Genomic DNA, 12,536 nt, shown 5'->3' with positions numbered 1-12,536 from the left:
TGAATTATAGTGGTCCCAGAAGAAGAAGAGAAAAAGAAAGACTCTGAGAAAATATTTGAAGAGATTGTAGTCAAAAACTTCCCTAACATGGGAAAGGAAATAGTCACCCAAGTCCAGGAAGCACAGAGTCCCATACAGGATAAACCCTAGGAAAAACACACCAAGACATATATTAATCAAACTAACAAAAATTAAATTCAAAGAAAATATATTAAAAGCAGCAAGGGAAAAACAAAACATAATATACAAAGGAATCGACATAAGGTTATCAGCTGATTTTTCATCAGAAACTCTGCAGGCCAGAAGGGAGTGGCAGGATATCTTAAAGTGATGAAAGAGAAAAACCTACAACCAAGTTTACTCTACCCAACAAGGAACTCATTCAGATTTGACGGAGAAATCAAAAGCTTTTCAGACAAACAAAAGTTAAGAGAATTCAGCACCACCAAACCAGCTCTACAACAAATGCTAAAGGAACTTTTCTGGGCAGGAGACACAAGAGAAGGAAAAGACCTACAATAACAAACCCAAAACAATTGAGAAAATGTTAATAGGAACATACATATCGATAATAACCTTGAATGTAAATGGATTAAATGCTCCAACCAAAAGACACAGACTGGCTGAATGGATACAAAAACAAGACCTATATATATGCTGTCTACAGGATATCCACTTCAGACGTAGTGACACATACAGACTGAAAGTGAAGGGATGGGAAAAGATGTTCCGTGCAAATGGAAATCAAAAGAAAGCTGGAATAGCAATACTCGTATCAGATAAAGTAGACTTTAAAATAAAGACTGTTACAAGAGATAAGGAGGGACACTACATAATGATGAAAGGATCAATCCAAGAAGAAGATATAACAGTTATAAACGATTATGCACCCAACATAGGAGCACCTCAATACATAAGGCAAATGATAACAACCATGAAAGGAGAAATCAGTAGTAACACAATCATAGTAGGGGACTTTAATACCCCACTTACTCCAATGGACAAATCATCCAAACAGAAAATAAATAAGGAATCACAAGCTTTAAAGGACACAGTAAACCAGATAGATCTAATGGATATTTATAGAACATTCCACCCAAAAGTGGCAGAATGCACTTTCTTCTCAAGTGCTCATGGAACATTCTCCAGAATAGATCACATCTTGGGTCACAAATCAAGCCTTGGAAAATTTAAGAAAATTGAAATCATATCAAACATCTTTTCTGACCACAACGCTATGAGATTGGAAATCAATTACAGGAAAAAAACTGTAAAAAACACAAATGCATGGAGACTAAATGGTGCGCTACTAAATAACCAAGAGATCACTGAAATAATCAAAGAAGAAATTTTAAAAGTACACAGAAACAAATGACAACGAAAACATGACAACCCAAAACCTATGGGACACAGCAAAAGCAGTTCCAAGAGGGGAGTTTATAGCAATTCAATCTCACCTCAAGAAACAAGAAAAATCTCAAATAAACAATCTAACCCTACACTTAAAAGAACTAGAGAAAGAGGAACGAAGAAAACCCGAAGTCAGTAGAAGGAAAGAAATCATAAAGATCAGAGCAGAAATAAATGAAATAGAAACGAAGAAAACAATAGCAAAGATCAATAAAACTAAAAGCCGGTTCTTTGAGAAGATAAACAAAATTGATAAACCCTTAGCCAGACACATCAAGAAAAAAGGGAGAGGAGAGAAATCAGTAAAATTAGAAATGAAAAAGCATAAGTTACAACAGACATGGCAGAAATACAAAGCATCCTAAGAACATCCTACAAGCAACTCTGTGCCAATAAAATGGACAACCTGGAAGAAATGGACAAATTCTTAGAAAGGTACAGTTTTCCAAGACTGAATCAGGAAGAATTAGAAAATATAAACCAACCTATCACAAGTTATGAAATTGAAACTGTAATAAATAATCTTCCAACAAACAAAAGTCCAGGACCAGGTGGCTTCACAGGTGAATTCTATCAAACATTTAAAGAAGAGCTAACACTGATCCTTTTCAAACTCTTCCAAAAAATTGCAGAGGGAGAAACACTCCCAAATTCATTCTACAAAGCCACCATCACCCTGATACCAAAACCAGAAAAAGATGTCACAAAAAAGAAAACTACAGGCCAATATCACTGATGAACATGGATGGAAAAATCCTGAACAAAATACTAGCAAACAGAATCCAACAACACATTAAAAGGATCATACACCATGATCAAGTGGGATTTATCCCAAGGATGCAAGGATTCTTCAATATACACAAAGCAATCAATGTGATACACTACATTAACAAATTGAAGACTAAAAACCATATGATCATCTCAATAGATACAGAAAAACTTTTGACAAAATTCAACACCCATTTATGATAAAAACTCTCCAGAAAATGGGCATAGAGAGAACCTGCCTCAACATAATAAAGGCCATATATGACAAACCCACAGCAAACATCATACTCAAGGGTGAAAAACTGAAAGCATTTCCACTAAGATCAGGAACAAGACAAGGTTGCCCACTCTCACCACTATTATTCAACATAGTTTTGGAAGTCCTAGCCGTAGCAATCAGAGAAGAAAAAGGAATATAAATTGGAAAAGAAGAAGTAAAACTGTCACTGTTTGCAGATGACATGATACTATACATAGAAAATCCTAAAGATGCCACCAGTAAACTACAAGAACTAATCAATGAATTTGGTAAGTTTGCAGGATACAAAATTAATGCATAGAAATCTCTGGCATTCCTATACACCAATGACAAAAATCAGAAAGAGAAATTAAGGAAACAATCCCATTTACCATCACAACAAAAAGAGTAGAATACCTAGAAATAAACCTGCCTAAGGAGGCAAAAGACTTGTACTCAGAAAACTGTAAAACACGGATGAAAGAAAACAAAGATGACATAAACAGATGGAGAAATATACCATGTTCTTGGATTGAAAGAATCAATATTGTGAAAATGACTATACTACCCAAAGCAATCTACAGATTCAATGCAATCCCTATCAAACTACCAATGGCATTTGTTACAGAATTAGAACAAAAAATTTTACAACTCGTATGGAAACACAAAAGACCCCAAATAGCCAAAGCAATCTTGAGAAAGAAAAACGGAGTTGGAGGAATCAGGCTCCCTGACTTCAAACTATACCACAAAGCTACAGTAATCAAGACAGTGTGGTACTGGCATAAAAACAGAAATATAGATCAATGGTACAGGATAGAATGCCCAGAGATAAACCCACACACCTATGGTTAACTAATCTATGACAAAGGAGGCAAGGATATACAATGGAGAAAAGACAGCCTATTCAATAAGTGGTGCTGGGAAAACTGGACAGCTACATTTAAAGAATGAAATTAGAACACTACCGAACACCATACCAAAAAAAAACTCCAAATGGATTAGAGACCTAAATGTAAGGCCGGACACTATCAAACTCTTAGAGGAAAACATAGGAAAACCACTCTGACATAAACCACAGCAAGATCTTTTTTGACCCACCTCATAGAGTAATGGAAATAAAAACAAAAATAAACAAATGTGACTTAATTATACTTAAAAGCTTTTGCACAGCAAAGGAAACCATAAACAAGACAAAAAGACAACCCTGAGAATGGGAGAAAATATTTACAAATGAAGCAACAAAGGATTAATCTGCAAAATATATGAACAGCTCATGGAGCTCAATATCAAAGAAACAGACAATCCAATTAAAAAATGGTCAGAAGACCTAAATAGACATTTCACCAAGGAAGACATACAGATGGGCAAGAGGCACATGAAAAGCTGCTCAACATCACTAATTATTAGAGAAATGCAAATCAAAAGTACAATGAGGTATTACCTCACTCCAGTCAGAATGGGCATTATCAAAAAATCTAGAAACAGTAAACGCTGGAGAGGGTGTAGTGAAAAGGGAACCCTCATGCACTGTTGGTGGGAATGTAAATTGATACAACCACTGTGGAAAACAGTATGGGGGTTCGTTAAAAAACTAAAAATAGAACTACCATATGACCCAGCAGTCCCACTACTGGGCATATACCCTGAGAAAACCATAATTCAAAAAGAGACATGTACCACAATGTTCATTGCAGCACTATTTACAATAGCCAGGACATGGAACCAACCTAAATGTCCATTGACAGATAAATGGATAAAGAAGATGTGGCACATATATACAATGGAATATTACTCAGCCATAAAAGGAAATGAAATTGAGTTATTTGTAGTGATATGGATGGACCTAGAGTCTGTCATACAGAGTGAAGTAAGTCAGAAAGAGAAAAACAAATACCATATGCTGACGCATATATATGGAATCTAAAAACAAACAAAAAATTGGTACTAATAATCGTAGTTGCAGGGCAGGGATAAAGATGTAGACATAGAGAATGGACTTGAGGACACGGGGTGGGAGGGGGAAGCTGGGGCGAAGTGAGAGTAACATGGACATATATACACTACCAAATGTAAAATAGCTAGTGGGAAGCAGCAGCATAGCACAGGGAGATCAGCTTGGTGCTTTGCGATGACATAGAGTGTTGGGATAGGGAGGATGGGAGGGAGGTTCCAGAGGGAGGGAATATGGGAACATATGTATGCATATGCCTGATTCACTTTGGTGTACAACAGAAACAGTATTGTGAAGCAATTATACTCCAATAAAGATCTATTGGAAAAAAAAACAATGAATGATTAGCTTTGAGGCCCAGAACAGCAATTGTATTTACTATAACTCTCACTGCCCTGCCATGAGCCCCCAGGTGCCACTGACCAGAAGCATAATATCCCGTAAATCAGGCAGGTAATTACAGCTGAATATTTATTCAGAAATAAACAAACTGAATCTAAAAAGAAATTATTTATCAAACATTGAAAAATTACTTGTAAGAAAAGCATTCAAGAATTTTATACTTGTTGACACTACCAGCCAGGAAATCTTAAGTGTCTCCAGAGAGCAAAGGCACATTAATAAAGTCAGCTCTTAGTAGCCAAAGGTCAGGATTGGAATTGGAGAAAGCACTTTGGGAATTTTCTTTGTGTTTCGTTTTGTTTTCAGGGGTTGCTGTTGTATTTCTCTTCCATGAGATAGTCTAGATAAGAGCAAGATTGAACTCTAGTGGTGAAAAGCCAAAACTACAAGCTACTTAAAAGTCCCTCTAACTATGAAATAATAGCCCTGGAATTTTGTAACTAAATAAAGGTTCAGGAGGCTGCAAGCCCAAGCGACAGAAGCAGACTTGATCCTAAAAGAAATGTCTGTTTGAAAGTACCCAAGTTTCCTCCCATATGGTGGGACTGTTATGGCTATGTCAGGGCAGCACACTGTTCTAGGGCAAGTGCCAAGGGATGGTATTTTTAGATTTCTCCAGAGCAACCACTGAATATATATGAATCTACAAGGATAGCATTCATGAAGTAATGTGCTGAAAATAAATTTTATTAAGAATTCCTTAAGTCAACCTTGACTGTAGCCATGTTAATAAGAAACAGGACCAGCCTGAGTTTCATTCAATCCGCAAACATGAATTAAGTGCCTTCTCTGGGCAAGGTGCTGTTGGAGGACAGAAAGGTGTTAGGCAAGTGTCTTGCTTTCCTGGATGGAAGATATAGGGGTGTACAGAACTCGCAAGCCAGGTTTGCCAGACTAAAAAGACTCCAAAGACTGCTGTGAATAGCACCCACCCCGTCCGTGAAATTGCATCCCTTGGAATTGTGTACTACAGAGTCCGTATGTGCTTGCCCTGATTTTTTGCACAGTATCAGCTGTGTCTGAATACCTTGTTCCAACTTGAAGCTGAGAGTTTATGCAGATTTTGTCCAGGAAGTAGACCTATGTTTATAAAATCTGTGTATTATTCAGAAACAAGGGTATCATTTGCTCTGGTTGGTTGGTTGGTTGGTTATTTGTTGTCCTTTAAAATTTGAGTGCACTGGTCAACAGCGCAGGCTTGTTGCTGAGGTTGCCATGTGGCAGGATTTCCCAAAGCATATTCACCAAAAAATGGTGTTGGATGTATATTAGTGAAACTCCTCCAGTCTAAAAAGGGAGGAGGGGGTTACTTCCCTGGTAGTCCAGTAGCTAACACTTCATGCTGCCAGTGCAGAAGGCCCAGGTTCGATCCCTGGTCAGGAAACGAGATCCCACATGCCACAACTAAAGATCATGCATGCCATAATTAAGAGTTCGCATGCCACATCTAAAGGTCCCGCATGTGGCAACAAAGATCCGCATGCGGCAACGAAGATGCCACGTGCTGCAACTAAGACCTGACACAGCCAAATAAATAATTTTTTTTAAATAAAAAAATTTTTTAAAAGGGGGGAGATATATTTTCTTATGTAACGAAATATCAGGGCAGGGTAGATCTAGCTTCAGGGATGACTGGACTTAGAGGCTTAAATGACCTATTGTTAGTATTTGCTTTCTCCTCCTTTCTTTCTCTACATTTCAAATGTAGGTCTCTCTCTGAATTGACTTCTGTCCTGCCACACACAAGCTCTCTCATGTAGCAAAGAATGTAAACAGGCTACTTAAAAGTTATAGCATTAGATCCATGACCAAATAGACAAAAGAAGTCTGTCTCCCATTTTCAGCCTTTAATTCTCAGGGATGTCCTGGTTGGCCTGGCTTGGTTCATGTGCCCACCCCTTAGACTAATCACTGTGCTTGGCCCAGCCTGGATCATGTGCCTGCCTACCCCTGTGCCAGGATATGCAGTGTCTGTATCAGAAGAAGATGGGGTAAAATTATTGCCTGTCAGGTGACTATCCCAACTACGGAGTTCTTTGCAGAAGGAATTCTGTGCTGAAATACATTTAAGACACTTTCTAATAAGACTAATCCAGATCATTTACCGCAGGACTGCTCAGAACCTTCCATATGGTAATGCTCAGAGTGTATCACCATGAAATGGATACAGAATGCAGCATTTATTACCTTTTTTGTCCACATGACACTTTTGCACAATGAATTAGCAGGACGAGTGTTCACTCGAGCACCTTTTGGGAAATACAACTCCAGAGAAACAATACTCATAATGTATATAAGTTGTTTCTACTTGCAGATATGTTTTGCCATCCTTATAACTGGGTTCTCTGATTAACAAAGCTATTCTAATTTCTACTTCACATTTCCTCATTCATTTAAAAAATGTCATTGCGTGCCTAGACATGGTTCTAGGTGCTGGGGAGAGTAGTGAATAAGACAAATAATAATGGGCCCTTGCAGAATTATATTCTAATAAGCAACTACAAAAAATAGATATATAATGTTAGGTAATGATAAATGGTTCAAAGGAAAATAAAGCAGAGTAAGGGAAAAGAGAATAAAGGAGGAGCTAGATTATGTAGGCTGGTCATGGGAGACCTCTCTATGAGGGTGAAATTCGAGCACGGGCTTTCCTGCAATGCAGGAGCCAGCCCTTTAAACACCTGGAGACAGAGCATGCCAGGCCAATGCGTGAAAAGGCTCTGGGAAGGAAACACCCAATTTGTTTGGGGAAAAGCAAGAAGGCCAAGGATCAAGAAAGTTAAGAAACATTTCTATTACCATGTAGTGGGGAAAGTGAAAACTTGAGCAAACGAGTAATTCTGAGCTGCTAAACTTCTCTAGGAAAACCAAGCCAGTAGCTTTGGGAAGCATTTTTGGAGGTGAATTATAGGGAAGAAGCAGTTAAGGGACTGTGGTGGTTTGGGTAAAGTGGACATAAGCTAGGGCAGTGCCAGTGGGTATACAAAGGAGGTCACTCAACCTCATGTTACTAGGTTGGTGTTTTCTACACAGGCTTCAAGGGAGAGGAAGGATTGGGAAAGATGTATAAAGAGTTAACATCCTACATCCTGGTGGGAAAGATGCTTCAATCACAAATTGAGAAGTCAGGAAGACTGGTGTAAGAAGGTAGTAGAGACATATGAAGCTAAGGGTTTAAGCACCCAAGGAGTGGAAGATAAAGCCACAGAGATAAGTTAGACAAAGATTCCAGGCTGAGGAGTTTGCATCTGATGCAGAGACTACTGGGAACCACTGAAGGTTTTTGACCTAGAAAATGACATGATCAATGCAAATGTTTGAAGCCCTTGGAGGTCTTCTCTTTTCCCCAGCGCATGTCCACTTGTTTGTTCCATACTCTACTCTCTCAGGACCCTGATATAAGGCAGGGGACTGATGTGCTTATTTGAAAAAGGCACTAATCATTAGTATTTCCCAAATTCCAGAAAACACTGCTTCCAACTCTCAAGCATTGGAAGGAAATTAATGATATTTCAAGTCCCTTGGCCGAACAAGATAGGGTGATACCAGGAGACACTGTGGCACAGTGGTTTACAAAGTGAACTTGGCCTAGTTCTGTCACGTTCTAGCTCCGTGACCATTTCAAGGCTCTCTGTGCTTCAGGTGCTGTATCTGTAAGACGGAAATGATAATGGCACTTACTTAAAGGAATTTTATGAGAAATAAAGTAGTCCACATAGAATTCTTAGAGCAGTATTTGGTGCTCTACGAAAAACAGGGAAGTGTCTTTGTTCAGTCAACTTTTCTATTTATCCCCACTCTCCATGTCCCAAATCCCCACCCTCCACTGTGACAGTCCATCAAATAAGAAGAGAAACTAAAAAAAAAAAAAAACTAAATTGATTCTCATAATAAAGACATAGTGAGAGGGGGAAAACCTACTAAACTTGGGGTTAGAGAAAATTGAAGGGAGGATTTGGAGCAGTTCGATGTTTTATAGCTTAACTGCCTAATATGGCAGCCACTGGACACATCTGGATATTTAAATTTAAATTAATGTAAATAAAATTAAATTAAAAATTCAGTTCCTCAATCGCACAAACCACCTTTTACTATTCAGTGACTACACTGGCTAGTGGCTACCATATTGGACAGCTCAGCTCTAAAGCATAAAATTCCACCCCTGCCTAGGTTTCTGTAAGTCTTAGTGACTTAAGAACTCATTCATTTTTACTGAACAGTATCCCATTATGTGGATGTAACACAGCTTGTTTATCCTGTCACCTATTGAAGGACACCTTGGTTGCTTTCAGTCTGTGGTGTTTAGATTTGGTAAATACCTAGAAGTGTGATTGTTGGAACATACAGTAAACCTATTCTTGCTTTGCAAGAAACTGCAAAACTCCTCCAAAGTGACTGTAGTATTTTGCATTCACCCCAGAAGTGAGTGACGCTTTTTATTGCTCTGCATCCTTGCCAGAAACTAATATTGTCAATTTTTTAAAATTTTAGTCATTTTAATAGGTATCTAGGGGTATCTCATTGTTGTTTTAATTTGCATTTCCCTAGTGACAAATGATATTTAACATATTTTCATATGCTTATTTGCAATCTGTATATCCTCCTTGATGGGGTGTATGTTCAGATCTTTTGCCCAGTTTTTCTTTGGGTTGCTTGTTTTCTTATTGTTGAGTTTATATATATATATATATATATATATATATATATATATATATATATATATAACTTATCTATTATAGATACAAATCCAACCTTAGATAGGCATCTTGCAAATATTGTCTCCCAGTGTATGGCTTGTCTTTTCATTCTCTTAGCATTGTCTCTTGCAAAACAGAGGTTTTTAATTTTAATAAAGTCAAGTGATCATTTTTTTCTTCCACGTATTGTGTTTTGGTGTTGTATCTAAAGACTAATCACCATGTTGTAATCTTTACTCCATTAAATTACCTTTGCGCCTTTGCCGAAGGTCAGTTGATTATATCTGTGTAAGTGTTTTTCTGTTTCCTTGATCTATGTGTCTACTTTTTACAAATACTATGTTGTCTTGATTTCTGTAACTTTATATTAAGTCTTGAAGCCAGGTATTGTGAATCTTCCAATTTTGTTCTTCAGTATTGTTTTAGGTTTTCTAGGTCTTTTCCTTTTTCATATAAACTTTAGAATCACATTGTTAGTATCTACAGAATTTCTTGCTTGGATTTTGTTTGGAATTATGTTGAATCTATAGATCAAATTGGGAAGTATTACCCTCTTAATAATATTGAGTTTTCCAATCCAATCTTGGATTGGAATATCTTTTTATTTGTATCTTCTCTGATTTCTTTCATTAGAACTTTGTAGTGTTTTACATATCATCCTGTAAATATTTTGTTAATTTATACCTAAATATTTATCTTCGTGTATGTACATGTTTGTGAAACTGTGAATGGTATTTTTTTTAATTTTAAATTCCAAAAGTTCATTGTAGGCATATAAGGTAGAAATTGCCTTTGTGTCTTGACATTTTATCATGCAACCTTGCTATACTTGCTTATTAGTTCCATTAATTTTTTGTTGATTCTTTCAGATTGTCTATGTAGGTAATCATGCCATCTGTAAATAAAGGCAAATTTATTTCTTCCTTTCCAATCTGTGTACATTTTATTTCTTATTGGGCCAGCTAAGACGGTCAGTATAATGTTGAATAGGAGGGGTGAGAGAGGACATCCTTTCTTTGTTTCTGATCTTAGAGGAAAAGTGTACAATCTCTCACTATTTTTTTTTTCTTAATAGTCATCCATTTTATATACATCAGTGTATACATGTCAATCCCAATCTCCCAATTCATCACACCACCACCCCCACCTCCAACCACTTTCCCTCCTTGGTGTCCATATGTTTTTTCTCTACTTCTGTGTCTCAATTTCTGCCCTGCAAACCAGTTCATCTGTACCATTTTCTAGTTCCCACATATATGCATTAATATACAATATTTGTTTTTCTCTTTCTGACTTACTTCACTTGGTATGGCAGTCTCTAGATGCGTCCACGTCTCTACAAATGACCCAATTTCGTTCCTTTTTATGGCTGAGTAATAGTCCACTATATATATGTACCACATCTTCTTTATCCATTCATCTGTCGATGGGCATTCAGGTTGCTTCCATGTCTTGGCTATTGTAAATAGTGCTGCAGTGAACATTGGGGTGCATGTGTCTTTTTGAATTATGGTTTTCTCTGAGTATATACCCAGGAGTGGAATTTCTGGGTCATATGGTAGTTCTATTTTTAGTTCTTTTAGGAACCTCCATAGGGTTCTCAATAGTGGCTGTATCAATTTACATTGCCACCAACAGTGCAAGAGGGTTCCCTTTTCTCTACACCCTTTCCAGCATTAATAGTTCGTAGATTTTTTGATGATGGCCATTCTGACTGGTGTGAGGTGATACCTCATTGTAGTTTTGATTTTCATTTCTCTAATAATTAGTGATGTTGAGCAGCTTTTCATGTGCTTCCTGATCATCTGTATGTCTTCTTTGGAGAGATGTCTATTTAGGTCTTCTGCCCATTTTTTGATTGGGTTGTTTGTTTTTATAATATTGAGCTGCATGAGCTGTTTATATATTTTGGAGATTAATTCTTTGTCCAATGATTCGTTTGCAAATATTTTCTCCCATTCTGAGGGTGATCTTTTCATCTTGTTTATGGTTTCCTTTGCTGTGCAAAAGCTTTTAAGTTTCATTAGGTCCAATTTGTTTATTTTTGTTTTTATTTCCATTACTCTAGGAGGTGGGTCAAAAAAGATCTTGCTGTGATTTATGTCAAAGAGTGTTCTTCCTATGTTTTCCTCTAAGAAAAATAGTGCCTGGTCTTACATTTAGGTCTTTAATCCATTTGGAGTTTATTTTTGTGTATGGTGTTAGGGAGTGTTCTAATTTCATTCTTTTACATGTAGCTGTCCAGTTTTCCCATCACCACTTATTGAAGAGACTGTCTTTTCTCCAGTGTATATCCTTGCCTCCTTTGTCATAGATTAGTTGACCATAGGTGCATGAGTTTATCTCTGGGCTTTCTATCCTGTTCCATTGATCTATATTTCTGTTTTTGTGCCAGTACCATATTGTCTTGATTACTGTAGCTTTGTAGTATAGTCTGAAGTCAGGGAGCCTGATTCCTCCAGCTCCGTTTTTTTCCCTCAAGACTGCTTTGCCTATTCGGGGTCTTTTTTGTCTCCATACAAATTTTAAGAGTTTTTGTTCTAGTTCTGTAAAAAATGCCATTGGTAATTTGATAGGGATTGCATTGAATCTGTAGATTGCTTTGGGTAGTATAGTCATTTTCACAATATTGATTCTTCCAATCCAAGAACATGGTATATCTCTCCATCTGTTGGTATCATATTTAATTTCTTTCAACAGTGTCTTATAGTTTTCTGCATACAGGTCTTTTGTCTCCCTAGTTAGGTTTATTCCTAGCTATTTTATTCTTTTTGTTGCAGTGGTAAATCGGAGTGTTTCCTTAATTTCTCTTCCAGATTTTTCATCATTAGTGTATAGGAATGCAAGAGATTTCTGTGCATTAGTTTTGTATCCTGCTACTTTACCAAATTCATTGATTAGCTCTAGTAGTTTTCTGGTGGCATCTTTAGGATTCTCTATGTGTAGTATCATGTCATCTGCAAACAGTGACAGTTTTACTTCTTCTTTTCCAGTTTGTATTCCTTTTTTTTCTTTTTCTTCTCTGATTGCTACGGCTAGGACTTCCAAAACTATGTTGAATAATAGT

This window comes from Delphinus delphis, chromosome 10, assembly GCF_949987515.2.
Source record: "Delphinus delphis chromosome 10, mDelDel1.2, whole genome shotgun sequence".
Lineage (NCBI taxonomy): Eukaryota > Metazoa > Chordata > Mammalia > Artiodactyla > Delphinidae > Delphinus > Delphinus delphis.
Note: the sequence above shows the minus strand (reverse complement) of the source record.